This window comes from Emys orbicularis, chromosome 5, assembly GCF_028017835.1.
Source record: "Emys orbicularis isolate rEmyOrb1 chromosome 5, rEmyOrb1.hap1, whole genome shotgun sequence".
NCBI lineage: Eukaryota > Metazoa > Chordata > Testudines > Emydidae > Emys > Emys orbicularis.
This window is the reverse complement of record NC_088687.1, coordinates 145045930-145062761: the sequence shown is the minus strand read 5'-3', so window position 1 is coordinate 145062761 and position 16832 is coordinate 145045930.

Below are 16832 nucleotides of genomic sequence, written 5' to 3'. Positions count from 1 at the left end.
GTTCGGCCCGGGGAAGGGCCAGCCCCGTCCGGCCTTGGGGCATGTCTGTACGTACGGCGCTGTTCGGCCCGGGGAAGGGCCAGCCCCGTCCGGCCTTGGGGCATGTCTATATGTATGGCGCTGCACGGCCCCGTAGGGCCTTAGGGCATGTCTGCACGTACGGCGCTGTTCGGCCTGGGGAAGGGCCAGCCCCAGCCGGCCTTAGGGCACATCTGCATGTCTGGCTCTTCTCTGCACCCTCTCCAGTTTTTCAACATCCTTTTTAAAAGGTGGGCACCGGAATGGGTGCTATATTCCAGGTACCTGCCTCACCACTGCCATAGACAGAGGGAAAATGTCCTTGGCGCTCCTACTCACAACTCCCCTGTTATACATCCAGGCATCGCATTAGCCCTTTTGCCCACAGCATTGCACCGGGAGCTCATATTGCTTTGCTTATCCACTAGGACCCCTGTATGAAATCAGGTTTGTTTGATGAAAGCGATGGACCCACAAAACTAGGCTGAGTGGCATTAATTATATTCATATTCTTCAATTCATCATTATCTAACTGAATCCTGTATCTGCTTTTCCATTACTGATATCAGGCTAACCAGCCTATAGTTACTGGGTCATCCTGTCGGCCCTTACTGAATATCTGCACAACATTAGCACTTTTCCTGACTCCTGGACTTTCCCCAGTATTCCATAATTTATTACAAATAAACACCACTTGGTCAGAGATCACCTCAGCCAATTCTTTTAGGACTCTTGGGTGCAAGTTATCCAGGCCTGCTGATTTTAAAATGTTTATCCTTACATTCAACTTGATGGCATTTCATCATTTGGATATTACACAGTAATATGCTTCAGAAGGCAGCATCTGATCAATGGCAGAATCCTATTGATTTTGATGGCAAGCAGGAAAACCGGAAGGTGGAAATGGGGGCACACAGAGCCCCGGCATGTCTGCAGATCAAGGAACCAGTTGATGTCACCATCGACACCTTCCAGCATGACCACCACCCCATCAGCTCTGCCCACCACCCAATGGAGTTTACCGTGTTAGAGAGAAATGGAATAAAAAGGAGGAAAGTTAGGGGCGGCAGAGAGCCCCTGGCATGGGAGGGAGAGGGAATAGGGGGACGCAGAGCCCCGGCACAGGGCAGTGGTTTCTGAGCATACTGCAGGCATGAGGGGCACAGGGCACACTGAGTGGCAGACTCTGATCAGACAGGGCATGGCTGGTTCCCAAAACCTCAATGGCCAGGTCGGGTTTGCAAGAACAGAACCAAAGCCAGCTGGGAGATTGTTTGTGGGCAGGCAGCAGGGAAATGCTTTGCAGAGCTGTCCGGGTCGCTGTCCGCCCCCATGGAAGGCATCTGCCCCTACACCAGGTCAGATCATCACTGCGTCTCGCTGACCCCGCAGGATCAGGACTAAAAACGCCGTCATTCACCTGCAGCTTGCCAGGACACGCCAGCCCTTCCTGCTGGACGAAGACCCTGGCACTGCTCCCCTCCCACCCGGAGCACTGACATTCCCTGCATCACAGCTAGGCTGCTGTGTACACATCAGGCCTGTGCTCCTCCCCTGCCAGCCCCTTTGGTCCAGATCTCCAAAGCCATTAATGGACTCAGTCTGCTCTGGGCTTTGTGATCGGCATCTTCCCAGCAGCTGGGACCTTGGCAGCACAGCCCCAGTGCTGCAGCGCTCACAGTCTGAACTGCCCACGGGGGGAGGGGACACAGAGCAGCGGGGCAGCTGGGTTTTACTGGCCTTTCTCACTCTTTCTCAGCAGAGATCACTTGGGTTTTATTGACCTTTTCGAGAGTGGAAGGCAGAGAGACTGGGGCATGTTGGATCCAAACATTCAAACCTTCCAGCATGAGACCCCAGCCAGCTCAGCCAAAGGGGTTGCAGAAACGGGGGAGCAGAGGGACTAGCTCACCCACAATGGAAATATTGGTGTGTGTGTGTGGGGGGGGGGGTTCAACACCGTGTAAACTCACGGAGGCAAGAGTGGGACCCAGAGGGGCTGCTGAAGCAGCCACTGCAGCACCCAGGATCGGGCGAGGGAGCAGATAGGACCCACTGGGACCCCCCCAGCCTGGAACTATCTCCCTCTTCCCCACCCCAGCTGAGCCTCAGCAGCTCCCCTCGCTCCCCTGTTCACAGCTAACTGTCCTCCCCCCTCCCCCCACTAGCAAGGGCAGAGGTCTGAAAAGAGACAGGAACAGAAACAGTCCAGCATGATGCAGAGACAGCAGATGTTTCAGTTCTGTGTTTGGAAAGAAGCAGAGTGAGGTTTCCATATCTTGCAGGGATAATGAAATGCTCGAGTCCATCGGTAACCAGGGAGGGTGTTAAACAGCAGCTGCTACAAATAAACAGCTTTGCATTGGCAGAACTGGATAACTTGCACCCGCAGTGTATGAAAAGTGTTGGCCCAGGAGCTGATAACTTGCACTCGCAGTGTATGAAAAGCTCTCTGAATCACTAGATGTTTTTCAACGTGGCTGGGAACAAGGGGAAATTCCGTGGGACGGAGCTCGTGGTGCACCAGTAAAAGGGGCACATGGGATGACCTGGGTTACTACAGGCCAGATGGCCTGATATTGGTCCAGAATAAAATCATGGACAGGCTGATATGGGAGGCAACGAGTCAAGAATTAGAAGATGGCAGCACAAGTGATGCCAGTCACCAGGGGTTATGGAAAATGGGTCTCGTCAAACAAACTTGATATTGTTTTTAATGAGATCCCACGTTGGACTGATAAAAGAAATGTGTTGTCATAAGAGATAGACTTCTGGAAGGCATTTGACTTTATCCCATGTGACATTCTGATAAAAAGATCAGCACTACACAAAATCACTGTAGCCCATAGTAAATGGATTAAAATTGGTTACCGGTTAGAGCTAAAATGTAACTGTGAATGGAGAATAGTCATCGAATGGGGGTGTTTCTGCAGGGGTCTTAACAGGGATCTGTTCTTGACCTGATGCTTTTCGATATCTTTATCCATGATTTGGAAGAAAATATAAAACCATCCAAGGGGTGTTTTCTCTCTCTGGGGAACAGGCTGTAACCCTCACCCCGTCCGAAGGACGTTTACTCTTTGGGTGAATTCAGCAAACCAGCAAGGAGAAACCGGACACACAAATTCTAGTTTTCACAACACCCTCGCCCTGCACCCACCCATTGATGGCCTGCAGGATTTGCTCCTGAGACCCTCAGCACCTAGGGTGATCAGATGTCCCGATTTTATAGGGACAGTCCTGATTTTTGGGTCTTTTTCTTATATAGGCTCCTATTACCCCCCACCCCCATCCCAATTTTTCACACGTGCTGTCTGGTCACCCTATCAGCACCCCAGGACAGGCCTCTGTCACATGACCTGGAGGAATCATAGACTCATAGAATCATAGACTTTAAGGTCAGAAGGGACCATTATGATCATCTAGTCGGACCTCCTGCACAACGCAGGCCACAGAATCTCACCCACCCACTCCTGTATCAAACCTATGTCTGACTTATTGAAGTCCTCAAATTATGGTTTAAAGACTTCAAGGTGCAGAGAATCCTCCAGCAAGTGGCCCGTGCCCTACGTGCCCCACGCTGCAGAGGAAGGCGAAACCCCCCCAGGGCCTCTGCCAATCTGCCCTGGAGGAAAATTCCTTCCCGACCCCAAATATGGCGATCAGCTAAACCCTGAGCATGTGGGCAAGACTCACCAGCCAGCACGCAGGAAAGAATTCTCTGTAGTAACTCAGATCCCACCCCATCGAACATCCCATCACGGGCCATTGGGCATATTTACCGCTCATAGTCAAAGACCAATTAATTGCCAAAATGAGGCTATCCCATTATAACTATTGATCCCTAGGGGAGCAGCCACAGAGGGGGACATGACACACGTTGCCAGTCAGTCACACACCTCTGTTAGAGAGCAGGACTCCCGCGTTCTAGCCCTGGCTCAGGGAGGGTAGCATTGCCCCATGGTTAGCGCAGCAGCGGCCAAGCAGTGTGGCCAAGCCGCTGAGAGCTGCCCCCTGGCTCCAGCTCTGCCAGAAGTGCCGTTGTGCAGCCTCTCGGTGCCTCATCAGTAAGACGGGCTGAGCCATGACTGCCCTTGCGCAGGGTCTGAGGCCTCGCTCAGTGCAAGGCACTGCACAGAAACACGGACAGCAGCCACACAGGGGCTCCCGGGTCCCAGACCAGTGCCCCTTCCCGCAGGCTCCAGGATATTGGGCGGGGAGCCCCCCTCTCCAGTGTGGCATGGCAGGACAGGCAGCCCCCATCACATGACACGTGCAGCCCAAACAACCCAGCCGCCCTGAGAGCTCTACTTGGGTAGGGAGGGCACAAGGAGAGAGAAGAGGCAAGACCTGAGCAGTGGGCAGGGGCTGGATTCTGCAGGGCTGAGAGGACGGGGGATGCCAGGAAGGGGCGCCAGCACTCTGACACCAGAGGGTTAGATAACCTGAGAAGGGAACGGGCAATGGGAGGCAGCACCTGGGCTCTGCGTTTCCTGCCTCTTCTCCGGGCCCCCCGGCTGTGGAAGGCTCCTCCTCGCACTCAGCCGAGTTCTGTCAAGGCCGGGGGAGAAGAGGGTGTTTCCGAGAGGGGCAGGACAGAGGGGTACGATATGCTGGCTGAGGCGGAGAGGTGGGCGGGGCGCTGGGCTGGTCCCCTCATGAGGGGACAGCCCCGGACACTGGCAGGCAGCACATTTACAATGCAAAGAAAACATATTTCACCCAACACGTAATCAGCCTGTGGAACTCACTGCCACAAAGTATCACTGAGGCCAAGATCTCTTCGGGCTCAGACATTTGCAGGGACAATGGAGCCAAGCAGAATTACACTGGAGAGCACCAAAAATTCAGCCAGGCCGTAACCCTCCACGGCGCCAGCTGGCCAGCCCGGTTGGCTGGAGCCTCCCACCTGGGGCAGGCTCAGGAGGGGCTGTTGGGGGATGCAGCTGCTGGTGTCGGGAGCTGTCGCACAGGAGCCTAGTGTGATCCTGCCTGGCCGCTCCTGCGGCTAGGGAACCCGGGTCGCCCACTCCGGCCAGAGACAACGTTTCCTCTGACTGGGGTTGTGTGCACGGGGTCCCCGCCCAGAGCAGGACATTCGATCCATCCCGCGCCGAGCCAGACGTGCCTGCCTCCCCCGCATGAATGGGCCTCAGAGACTTCAGGGAAAGGGCTCGGAAGGACTGACAGGCCTTAAGCAAACAGCAGGGAGGGAGTTAAGAGAGAGCCCAGCTCCCTGGAACTGCTCAGGAAACCTCAGGAATTTACTGACAGCGCCAGTGAATGGGCAGGCTGCGTGCAGGGCCCAAGGCCACCTCCTTGCAGGGGAACGGGGCCAGGAAGGGGTTAACGCTGCCAGCTAGCGGAATGAGAGGCCTTGCAGAATCCGGGGGTGCGGGGCAAGATTGGGGACTCAGCAACCCCCCCACACCTGCTCACCTCTATGCTGGCCCCTGCTCAGACCCTCCCCACGGTTGTCCCCTTGCCTGGGGGCTCAGGGAGTCTTCCACCAGCACTAGCACTGGGGAGTGTCCCTGGGCAGCGGGGGCCAAGCTCTGCAGAGCTCAACGTGGACACGGCCTGCTCTGCTCTGCCATCTCTGCTGACAGCACCCCCGGCGCTCTGCCCTTCCTCTCCCTCACCCGCTCATCCAGGCCATGCCCAAACCCTGCCTCCTCTTCCTGTTGCTTGCCTCCCTCATCCCATCCCCTCCTGCTGGGACACCCACCCCCCGGTGGTCCCCAAGTGGCCCTCTTTCCCCCGCACCAAGCCTGTGGCCCTTGATTCCTGGCCCCATCCCCCTTGCTGTGGTCAGTGTGCGCTTCTGGCCCAGGGGCCTGTCTCGTACAGGTGTTGCTGTGCCAGGGCAGAGCCAGAGCCAGAGCCTGAGCAGGGATGTGGGCACCACCCCTCTGCTTGGCAGCCCAGCTCCTCACGGCTGGGTTGGCAGACAGGGCCAGTTAGCGCTCAGCCTGCTACCCAGACAAGCTCGTCAATAGGGAGCTGTGAGCCGGCCTGGTGCTAAGTCAGGGCTGGTCACATTTTCAGAGGTGTGGGAAATGATGATGGGGAGGGCTCAGTTCTACAGAGCCGACTGGGGTGGCTGGTACAGTGGGCTCATGTGAACAGCATGCACTTTAATACAGCCAAGTGCAAGGTCATCAAAAGATGTAGGTCATGCATAAGGCAAGGCCACATCCAGGAATGCAGCGGCACTGGCAAAGTCTTGCAGGTCACGGTGCAAACCAACTGAACACGAGCTCCCTGTGGGACACTCTGGTAAGAGAAAGGACATGATCCTGCAATGCAGAGTGAGGAGCAGGGAGGTGGTGTTACCTTTGTATACAGCATTAGCGAGACCATCACAGGACACGGCCTCCAGTTCCAGTGCCCATGCTCCAGAAGGGATGTGGACCACTAGGCAAGGGATGAGAGAAGAGCTACAGGAACAACATGAGGTCTGGCAAACCAGCTCTGCAGCACGACACTGAAGCAGCTCAATCCAAGGGCAGGCTAAGGGGTGAATTGGCCTTGTTTGCAAGTTCACATCCCAGAGTCCAACTGCTCCCTCCTGAAATGACGCAGCAGAGAGCAGGAAAGTCCCCACTGACTGACTGACTGGCAGCACTGGTGCTGCGAGCGATGTAGCTCGTGGGGCTGGCAGGTGACCTGGCTGCCAGGACACACTCCCTGCTAATACAGAGCCTGGGGCAGGGATGGAGCCAGGTGCATTGGGGGCACCAATGGTGGTGACATTCCCAGGTGGCACCAGGAAGGGCTGCGGCCCTACAGAGGGCAAAGACAAACTCTGGGGCCCCAGGGCCAGACACAGCTTGGGCAAGGCAGCTGGAGAATCCTTAGAAGCTCTGTCAGTCCCTCTCCAGTGGCCAGGCTGCCCACTGCCCGGGGGCCACGTAAAGGCCCCAGCAGAGTCCTACCTGCACTGAAGCCCTGCCTACGGTTCGCTGCAGTCGCCCTCCTTCATTCCACTTGTCCACAACGGGCTTGCGGCCCCAGCCAGCCCAGCCTCCGCAGGGGGGCCACAGCCGGGTCAGGTGCTCAAACAGTTCCGGTCTCTCCTGCCGACTGGAGGGCCTGGCGTGAAGAGTGACTGACAGCCACGTCTGCACTCTCCAAGTAACGCCAGGGCCGGGGGGCGCCCGTGCTATCTCACCCTCCACGTCCCTCCTCTCTGGGGAGCTGAGCAGAGGTCAGTGCTGCAGCTGGGCCTCTGGGGCAGGGAGTTTGGTAATCCCAGTGCCAGTCCGAGCCAGGGGCACCGTTCTGCCCACTACAGACACGAGTCCGTGTGCACATGAGGGGTGGGGCCTGACACCAGCCCCTGCGCCCATGGCGAACAGAGGCAGTGCAGGGGAGGAAGTGCGGCCAAGGCAATCCTGTGGAAACAGGGTATTTCTGGGGGCTCCCAAGCTTGTGTTGGGGACAGAAAAGAGCAACTAAAATGATTAAGGGTTTAGAGAGGGTCCCATATGAGGAAAGATTAAAGAGGCTAGGACTCTTCAGTTTGGAAAAGAGAAGACTAAGGGAGGACATGATAGAGGTATATAAAATCATGAGTGATGTTGAGAAAGTGGATAAGGAAAAGTTATTTACTTATTCCCATAATACAAGAACTAGGGGTCACCAAAAGAAATTAATAGGCAGCAGGTTTAAAACAAATAAAAGGAAGTTCTTCTTCACGCAGCGCACAGTCAACTTGTGGAACTCCTTACCTGAGGAGGTTGTGAAGGCTAGGACTATAACAATGTTTAAAAGGGGACTGGATAAATTCATGGTGGCTAAGTCCATAAATGGCTATTAGCCAGGATGGGTAAGAATGGTGTCCCTAGCCTCTGTTCGTCAGAGGATGGAGATGGATGGCAGGAGAGAGATCACTTGATCATTGCCTGTTAGGTTCACTCCCTCTGGGGCACCTGGCATTGGCCACTGTCGGTAGACAGATACTGGGCTAGATGGACCTTTGGTCTGACCCAGTACGGCCTTTCTTATGTTCTTATGTTCTTATGACAGGGCCAAGCCCACAGCCCTGGAACGGGGCAGGACACAAGCCGCTGCCCTGGCATTATCACAGGGATGTCTGGCTGCCAGGGTCTAGCCTGGTGCTCACAGTAAAACCACCTCACTTCTGATCCTCACCCTGTCCGTGAGCTGCCTCATCCGAAGGGAGCATGCAGGGACATGCCCCCGCCAGAGCCCTGGCTGGGAAACTTGCTGCAGAAATACCGCTGGTTAAAGATTCATTCAGTCCCCTCCAGATTGTGGAAACAAAGCTGCCCTGGGCTCTTCTGGGCATCTCACGGCTACTGGCGCCTAAACAGCCAAAGCAGCATATGCTTCCTCCTCTAGCTGCTGTAGAACTGGGCCCTGTCCTGTGGGGCAGAGCCTGGCCCCAGGGACCCCCTCCACGGCTGACCCCAGGCTCCGCAATCTCTTAGCTAAGCACAAGGCCCCGTGGCCCGAGAAAGCTCCACCTGGTGAAACACAAGCACACAGGGCTCCAGGAGCACGTCCCCACAGGGCCCTGCTCTCTGCCTGAGCTCCCCACTGCATACAGAGCCCGGCTCTGGGCCTCTGGCCTGCTGCCAAGCTCCCAAGGTATCTGGGTGCCCAAGAGATGCCTGTGGCCACGATGACAGCCACATCACCAGAACAACGAACTGGTTGCCCCATGGGGGACAGCTGGGGGCTCATGAGAACAGGAGACAGAACTGTCCTGAGAGCCTGCCCCGGCCTCTGGAACTCACTGCCACAGGAGAGGAGACCACTATGCTCCAAAGCTCAGCTCTGTGACTGAGCTCCCTTGCAAGAGCCCCTCGCTCACGCATGCTGGCTGAGCCTGGGGTACAGCCCCTTTTCCAGCCCCGCTCACAACAGCACTCCCGGCGCATCTCCCTCTCCGGGTGCACTGAGCCACCCGGCTGATCAGGGCAAGAATTCCCATCTAGGCGCCGGCTGCAGCCCCAGGCAAGAGCAATCCCAGCCCAGGAGCCTGTGACCCATTCCGAGGCGAGCCGCTTCCCTGTGCTGTCACAGCTGCAGCAGGTGTGACCAGGTAACAACCATGCGGCCCTATGGAGCTCAGACCCACGGAAAGAGCATGGCAGGCAGGGGGAGGGCAGAGGAGACTGTGGCCCACCAGCACGGATGGACGGGCGGGGCAGCTGCAGCTCCAAGGCAGGTCTGGGTGGGTTGTGCAGTGGGCAATGCTGGGGCAGCTTCAGCCCCACTGGGAGGCAGGGGTCAGGGGCAGTTTTGGCTCCATTTGGGAATGGGGGGGGGCAGTCATGACCCCGCCAGGGGCTGGAGGTGTTTCATTAGCAGCTGGTGATGCTGCAGGGAGGCAGGCAGGGCTGAGAGGCCAGTGTTACACACAGCAGCCGAGTTGGGGCCAGGGCACAGCCTGCCCCTTCCCATCAGTGGGGACTGCTCCCATAAACACGGGAGCCCCAGAGCCAGCAGTCTGGATTACCCTCTAAGATACACCTGGCTCCTCTATGCACCCTTCCATTTCCAGAGCTCAAACGAGCTTTCCGAGGACAGGTGAATGCGAGATGCCACCTGCTCCACAGAGGCAGCGACAGGAGGGACTCACCCAGCCGTGAGGATAGAACCCAGGAGTCCTGGCTCACAGCCCTGCTGCTCTCACCACTAGACCCCACTCCCCTTTCAGAGCCGGGGAGAGAACCCAGGAGTCCTGGCTCCCAGCCCTGCTGCTCTCACCACTAGACCCCACTCCCCTTTCAGAGCCGGGGAGAGAACCCAGGAGTCCTGGCTCCCAGCCCTGCTGCTCTCACCACTAGACCATTCCACCTTGCTTGGTACTGTAACCTCCTCCCCAGCACAAATTCTCTCTCACTCTGGCCCCTGGCTCAGCAGAGTATAACACGAGGGGCTGGAGCACAGCCCCGACCTGTGCTGTGAGCTCTGCCCTTCATCTGGAGGCGCAGAGCCCAGCAGGCGGAGCTGGGGCCCCCCATCTCGATGAGGCACCCAGGGGATGGGAGGCCACCAGCCATTCAAGCTGCCGATTTCTGCTCCTTTCCCCGAAGCTGTTGCCGCCCCCTAGAGGTTGGGGAGCTCAGTGCAGCCAGCGTACCTCTGCCCCCTGCAGGCCCCAGTGCTCCCACGGGTACCAGAGCCAGGGAGGAGGGAGGCCCAGGGCACGGCAGGCGTGGGGGATGCCAGCACAGCCCTTGGCTGGCTGGGGCGGGTTCTTTGGGGTCCGCTTGGGGCTCTGAGAACTGCAACAGGCAGCTTGTTTGCAGGAAGTGACCTAGACGGAATGTGCAGATACTTGGACGGCTGCAGCCGTCTGCAAACTCCACAGCGAGTTGCTGCCAGCCAGCCCCAGACGGCCACCGGGCACAGCACTGCCAAGTGCTACCGGGCACAGGCTGCTCCATTTGGCTTACCTGGGGGCACGGACCCTGCCCCGCTAGCCACCGCTCACCTTACCAAATGCTGCTGCAGGAGAGGTCTGAACCCACCCAGAGGCAGAACTGGGGGCTGACTCTCCCCTGGAGGATAAAAGGAGCCCCCCCACCCCACCCTGTCCTGAGTCCACCCTTCCCTCCCGCCCTCATCACACAGGCTCCTCCAGGAGCTGCAGCAAATTCCAGAGTCGGTGGAAAGTCTGAGTCCCCTTCGGAGGTTTATAAATTACAGCTCAGCAAACAAGCTGCTGGCTGCCAGGAGCCCTAGGCAGCCAACCCAAGGCAGGACAGCTACACAACCCCTGCACTGCACAACAGCCCCCATCTACACCACACTCAACAAACCGGCCGTTGTGCTGCAAGAACCCTGTGCAGGCCCAGCAGAGCATACAGTACCCCCAGCAACACAACCACAACACACTGTACACTGTCCTCCTCCCATACACACCATAAGTGACCTGAACTGCACAACCCCAAGCATTATACACCCCTCCCCAGCGCACAACCCCCAGCCCTCACACCCACCCCACAGACCCTCTCCCAGCCGCACAACTCCCCTGCTACACAGCCGCCCCGCAACACACAACTCTGTCCGCACACACTATACACACGTCCCCACTACACAGCACTCCCCCAACTACACAGTGCACAAGTCTGCCACACACAGCCCTCAACCAGTACACAACTCCCATCCCGGCACACACACAATCCACAGCCCCCTCAACACCCCCCCCCCCCCAGTCCACAGACCCCCCCCCGCCCCAGCAGTGTCCCCCCGCCGTGAGCTCGGCCGGCCGGGGCGGTGGGGTCCGATACCGCGGCGATGGGCACCCGCACGGGGACGGCAGCGCCTGGCTACGCGGAGCCCGAGCAGCGCCCCCGGCCCGGCCCGCTCCGCTCCCCCGGCGGCTGTTACCTGGAGCGCCCCTGTCCCGGCCGGGCGGCGCTGCGGGCGAAGGGCTGCGGGGCTGCTTCGCGGGGCCTGCGCTCGCTGCTGGGTGGGGCCAGCTCGGCCCCTCTCCCCGCCCCCGAGCCCTGCGGAGAGCGGCTGCCCGCCAGCGCGGGGCCCCGGGAGGGACCGGCCCGCCCCCGCCCGGTCCGCCTCTGGGCGCTGCGGGAACCGGCCTCAACCCCCATCGCCACCGGGAGGGCGCAGGTCGGACCCCGGGTGTGTTGGGGGGCGTCAGCCCCACCGACCCTACCCCGGGCAGGGGCCGGGCGTGTTGGGGGGCAGTCCCCAAGCCCTGCATATGGCATTCCCCCGTGATGGGTCTGGGGGCTCTGCACTTCTGCTTCCGCTGGGGTTTGGGTCTGACTGTCCCTCATCGCTGTAGGGTCCAAGCGCCCCCATCCTGCCGGGGCCCCCTCACCCCAGGAGCATCTGGTAACCAGGGCCCCTCCCAGATGAGGAGGGAGGGTTCAGGCTCCCCACCATGCCAGGCAGGGGTCACAGAAGTGTCCCCGGGGCCCCAGGTGAGGGGTTGCTACTGAGAGCTGGCCCCAAGACGCCACAGTGTAAGGGCTGAGGCCTTTTTCTACAGTAAGCCACAGCAGGGCAGCAGCCATGAGCTAAGAAGCAGAAAATCACATCCTCACATTCTATGTAATATCTCTTGAGACGTTCCTGTCCTGATAGCACCCACCATCACCTTCTTAGCACCCACCATCACCAGCTAAAGAAACAGATCGTCAGACGTTTAGGGGAAACGTTTGATGCATTTTGTCTGTCAAGGAACCACTTATCAACAGCTGTGATTGTGAAATCCATTGTTTTGCCTTTATGGTCCCCACTTCTCTGTGGTTTGTCTGTATGGTCTCTCTGGTTCTTTGATTGTTTCTGTCTGTTACATAATTAACTTTGCAAGATTTAAATCAACTAAGGTGGTGGGTGTGATAGGGCAAAGAAGTGTTTTGTAATGGGCTAGGATGGGTGAAAAATACAGTTTTGTACGACTTTAGTTTACAATGACTGGTTACGGTACAGCTAAGCAGGACTCAAGTTTCACTATATAAACTGGGGTCCAAAAGGAAGTTCTTTGGGAACCAACTCCAGGACACAGCCCCAAGAACAGACCTGCCAGACCTCAACATCCTTCCTGCCAACTATATTGTGCAGAAGCTGGAGCCCCAGATCACCTGATCCTCACTGGCCATCAGGAAAAGTTTGTCTGCCTTATTGGGAGTGGTGCGCATTGTCCGCTTAGCGTGCATATTCTGTTTAGGTAACGGTTAATAACTAGAAGTTAAGGATATTACTGCGTAAGGCTCTTGCACGGGTAAAAGGCCCCGCAGAAGATTATGCTCTGAGCCTAGGAACTAGGAAAGGATGGGGATGCCTACATTAACCCATGGAAGGGTAAAGGTGGGGTGCCCTAGAGTGTGGGGCAGGTAACAACAGGGCTCCCAGTGCCCTCACCCTAGTTTAAATGCTTCTCCCCCTGGGGGTTTTCGAACGGCTGTACCAGTTTGTCTGGGCGAGGGAGTCTCTCTCTCTTCGTTCTGAAAACCCCTGTTCTGTGGCGCTATGTACGTAACAATGAAACTCACTGTCATTCACTGCAACAGGGTCAATCACAGAAGCAACCAAGAGAGACGAGGCCATGTTCCCAGGGTGCCAGGGCCCACTCCTAGCACATGTTGGCCGGTTGCCAAAGCCCTGTGATTCATTACTAGAACTCGAGGGGAGGGAGAGCCCAGGGATGGGATAGCAGGGGGCTGTGGTGGGTCAGGATTGGGGGCACCGGCAGAGCTGGGGCAGGGATCCCAGGGCTGGGATAGCAGTGGCTATGGTGGGTCAGGATTGGGGGCACCGGCAGAGCTGGGGCAGGGATCCCAGGGCTGGGATAGCAGGGGGCTGTGGTGGGTCAGGATTGGGGGCACCGGCAGAGCTGGGGCAGGGATCCCAGGGCTGGGATAGCAGGGTCTGTGGTGGGTCAGGATTGGGGGCACTGGCAGAGCTGGGGCAGGGATCCCAGGGCTGGGGTAGCAAGGGTCTGTGGTGGGTCAGGATTGGGGTCACCGGCAGAGCTGGGGCAGGGATCCCAGGACTGGGATAGCAGGGGGCTGTGGTGGGTCAGGATTGGGGGCACCAGCAGAGCTGGGGCAGGGATCCCAGGGCTGGGATAGCAGGGGCTGTGGTGGGTCAGGATTGGGGGCACCTGCAGAGCTGGGGCAGGGATCCCAGGGCTGGGGTAGCAAGGGGCTGTGGTGGGTCAGGATTGGGGGCACCGGCAGAGCTGGGGCAGGGATCCCAGGACTGGGATAGCAGGGGGCTGTGGTGGGTCAGGATTGGGGGCACCAGCAGAGCTGGGGCAGGGATCCCAGGGCTGGGATAGCAGGGGCTGTGGTGGGTCAGGATTGGGGGCACCTGCAGAGCTGGGGCAGGGATCCCAGGGCTGGGGTAGCAGGGGCTATGGTGGGTCAGGATTGGGGGCACCGGCAGAGCTGGGGCAGGGATCCCAGGGCTGGGGTAGCAGGGGCTATGGTGGGTCAGGATTGGGGGCACCGGCAGAGCTGGGGCAGGGATCCCAGGGCTGGGATAGCAGGGGCTGTGGTGGGTCAGGATTGGGGACACCGGCAGAGCTGGGGCAGGGATCCCAGGACTGGGATAGCAGGGGGCTGTGGTGGGTCAGGATTGGGGCTCTGACAGAGCTGGGGCAGGGATCCCAGGGCTGGGAGAGCAGGATCTGTGGTGGGTCAGGATTGGGGGCACCGGCAGAGCTGGGGCAGGGATCCCAGGGCTGGGGTAGCAGGGGGCTGCAGATCAGGACTGAGGGACAGGATGGGGGACTCTATCCTGGGAAGCAGTGACTGAAAAGGAGTAGCACAGTTAGAACCCATACTCAACGGGGACCCCATCCTGCAAGAAATCTTTCCTGAACCCCCTCTTCTGGCCATCAAACAACCCCTCAGACTCACCAAGCTCATCATCAGAAGCAAGCTCCCCATGGACCAGGACACACCCACTCAAAGCAGCACCAGAACCTGCCATAACAACAGATGCAAAACCAGCAGACACATCTCCCCTGCTATGACGATCAATCCACCCCCAACACACCTTTCAAGATCCATGGGTCCTACACATGCCTATTACAACATGGTGTTCCTCATCCAGTGCACCAAATGCCCCAATAACTACTATGGAGGTGAAATGAGCCAATCAATGGATGACAGATGATGGATCACTCAGTGATTGCCCTGTTCTGTTCATTCCCTCTGTGATGGAGTCACAGGTCTGATGCTCAGGAACTGCTCTGTATGAAGCCAGCCAGGACTCTGGGGTAGCATGGCTCCCCTTAGGGCACACTGTCCAGGACAAAAGCCTCCTTGGCTACGGCCTTCCTGGTCTGACCTCGGAGCATTCAGCACTTCCCCTAGGTGGGTCCACCTGGACAGGAACCCTGGGGAAGCCAGAGGGCCCTGCAGCCCAACTCTGCAGTCAGCTGTGACTCTCAGCCAGTGTGTAAAACAGAAGGTTTATTGATTGATAGGAACACAGCGAAGAACAGAGCTTGTTAGCACAGAAATCAGTGACTTTCAGCCAAGTCCATCTTGGGCAGTAGCGTAGCTGGGGGGGAGCAGGGGGAGCGATTGCTTCCCCACTGAGCACAAGTGGCGCCTTTTTAATTTTTACTCTGAACAGGGGGGCGGACATAAAAAAAGGCGCCACCCGCTGCGGCACTTGTACTCACTGGGCGGCGCTCCGAGTCTTCAGCAGCACTTTGGCGGCGGGTCCTTCAGTGCCGCCGAAGACCCGGAGCGAGTGAAGGACCCGCTGCCGAAGCGCCGCCGAAGACCCGGAGTGAGTGAAGGTCCCGCCGCTGAAGCGCCGCCGAAGACCCGGAGCGAGTGAAGGTCCCGCCGCCGAAGCGCCGCCGAAGACCCGGAGCGAGTGAGGGACCCGTCGCCGAAGCGCCGCCGAAGACCTGGAGCGAGTGAGGGACCCGCCGCCAAAGCGCCGCCGAAGCCCCGGAGCAACTGAGGGACCCGCCGCCAAAGCGCCGCCGAAGCCCCGGAGCGAGTGAGGGACCCGCCGCCGAAGTGCCGCCGAAGACCCGGAGCGAGTGAGGGACCCGCCGCTGAAGACCCGGAGCGAGTGAGGGACCCGCTGCCGAAGTGCCGCCGAAGACCCGGAGCGAGTGAGGGACCCGCCTCCGAAGACCCGGAGCGAGTGAGGGACCCGCCGCCGAAGTGCCGTTGAAGACCCGGAGCGAGTGAGGGACCCGCCGCCGAAGTGCTGCCGAAGACCCGGAGCGAGTAAAGGACCCGCAGCCGAAATGCCGCCGAAGACCCGGAGCGCCGCCCGGTGAGTACAAGCACCGCAGCGGGTGGCGCCTTTTTTTATGTCCGCCCCCCCGTTCGCTCCATCTGGCTATGCCACTGATCTTGGGGGGACCCTGGGCCAGATGCCCTGGACTCCCCCCTCTGAGTCCCAAACAGGAGACTACCCAGCTTCCAGTGACCCGACCTCCAACATGCCATTGCCCCTCCTCCTGGTCTTTGTCTCGCTTCCCCAGGCAGAGTGTCACCTGGTCGCATCCCCCTCCTGGGTGTCAGGTTACGAAGGGCACCATCCATCACTTGTGTGCAGGCAGCTGGAGCCGCCTCACCTGTCCCCGAGGGTCTCAGCAAAAGTCACACACCCTTATTCTCACCACCTAGGCATTGGTGCAATACACAGGGAAACTGAGGTACACAGTATTCATGCAAAACAGTAAGACTCATATAGGCTTGCGTACAACATAATGAGGAAAAACCCACTTCGTCACACCCTCTGAAGCATCTGGCCACAGCCACTGCCAGAAGACGGGATGCTGTGCTAGATGGATCATTTATCTGACCCAGTGTGGCCGTTCTTATGGATCAGTCACTACGCTCTCGAATGAACTCACACAGAAAAATGATAAAAGACAAAAACATCCTATCACCCGCGGGCAAACACTTTTCACAAAACGACTGCTTCTTGGAGCAGCTAGTCCGGGAACCCACAAGAGGAGAGACAATTCTTGATTTAGTCATAAGTGGAGCACAGGATCTGGTCCAAGAGGTGAATATAGCTGGACCGCTTGGTAGTAGTGACCATAACATAATAAAATTTAACATTCCAGTGGGGAAGGAAAACACCACAGCAGCCCACCACTGTAGTATTTAATTTCAGAAAGGGGAACTACACAAAAATGAGGAAGTTAGTGAAACAGAAATGAAAAGGTTCAGCGCTAAAAGTGAAATCCCTGCAAGCTGCATGGACACTTTTAAACATACCATAACAGAGGCTCAACTTAAATGTATCCCCAAATTAAAAACCATAGTAAGAGAACCAAAGAAGTGCCACCGTGGCTAAACAACAAAGTAAATGAAGCA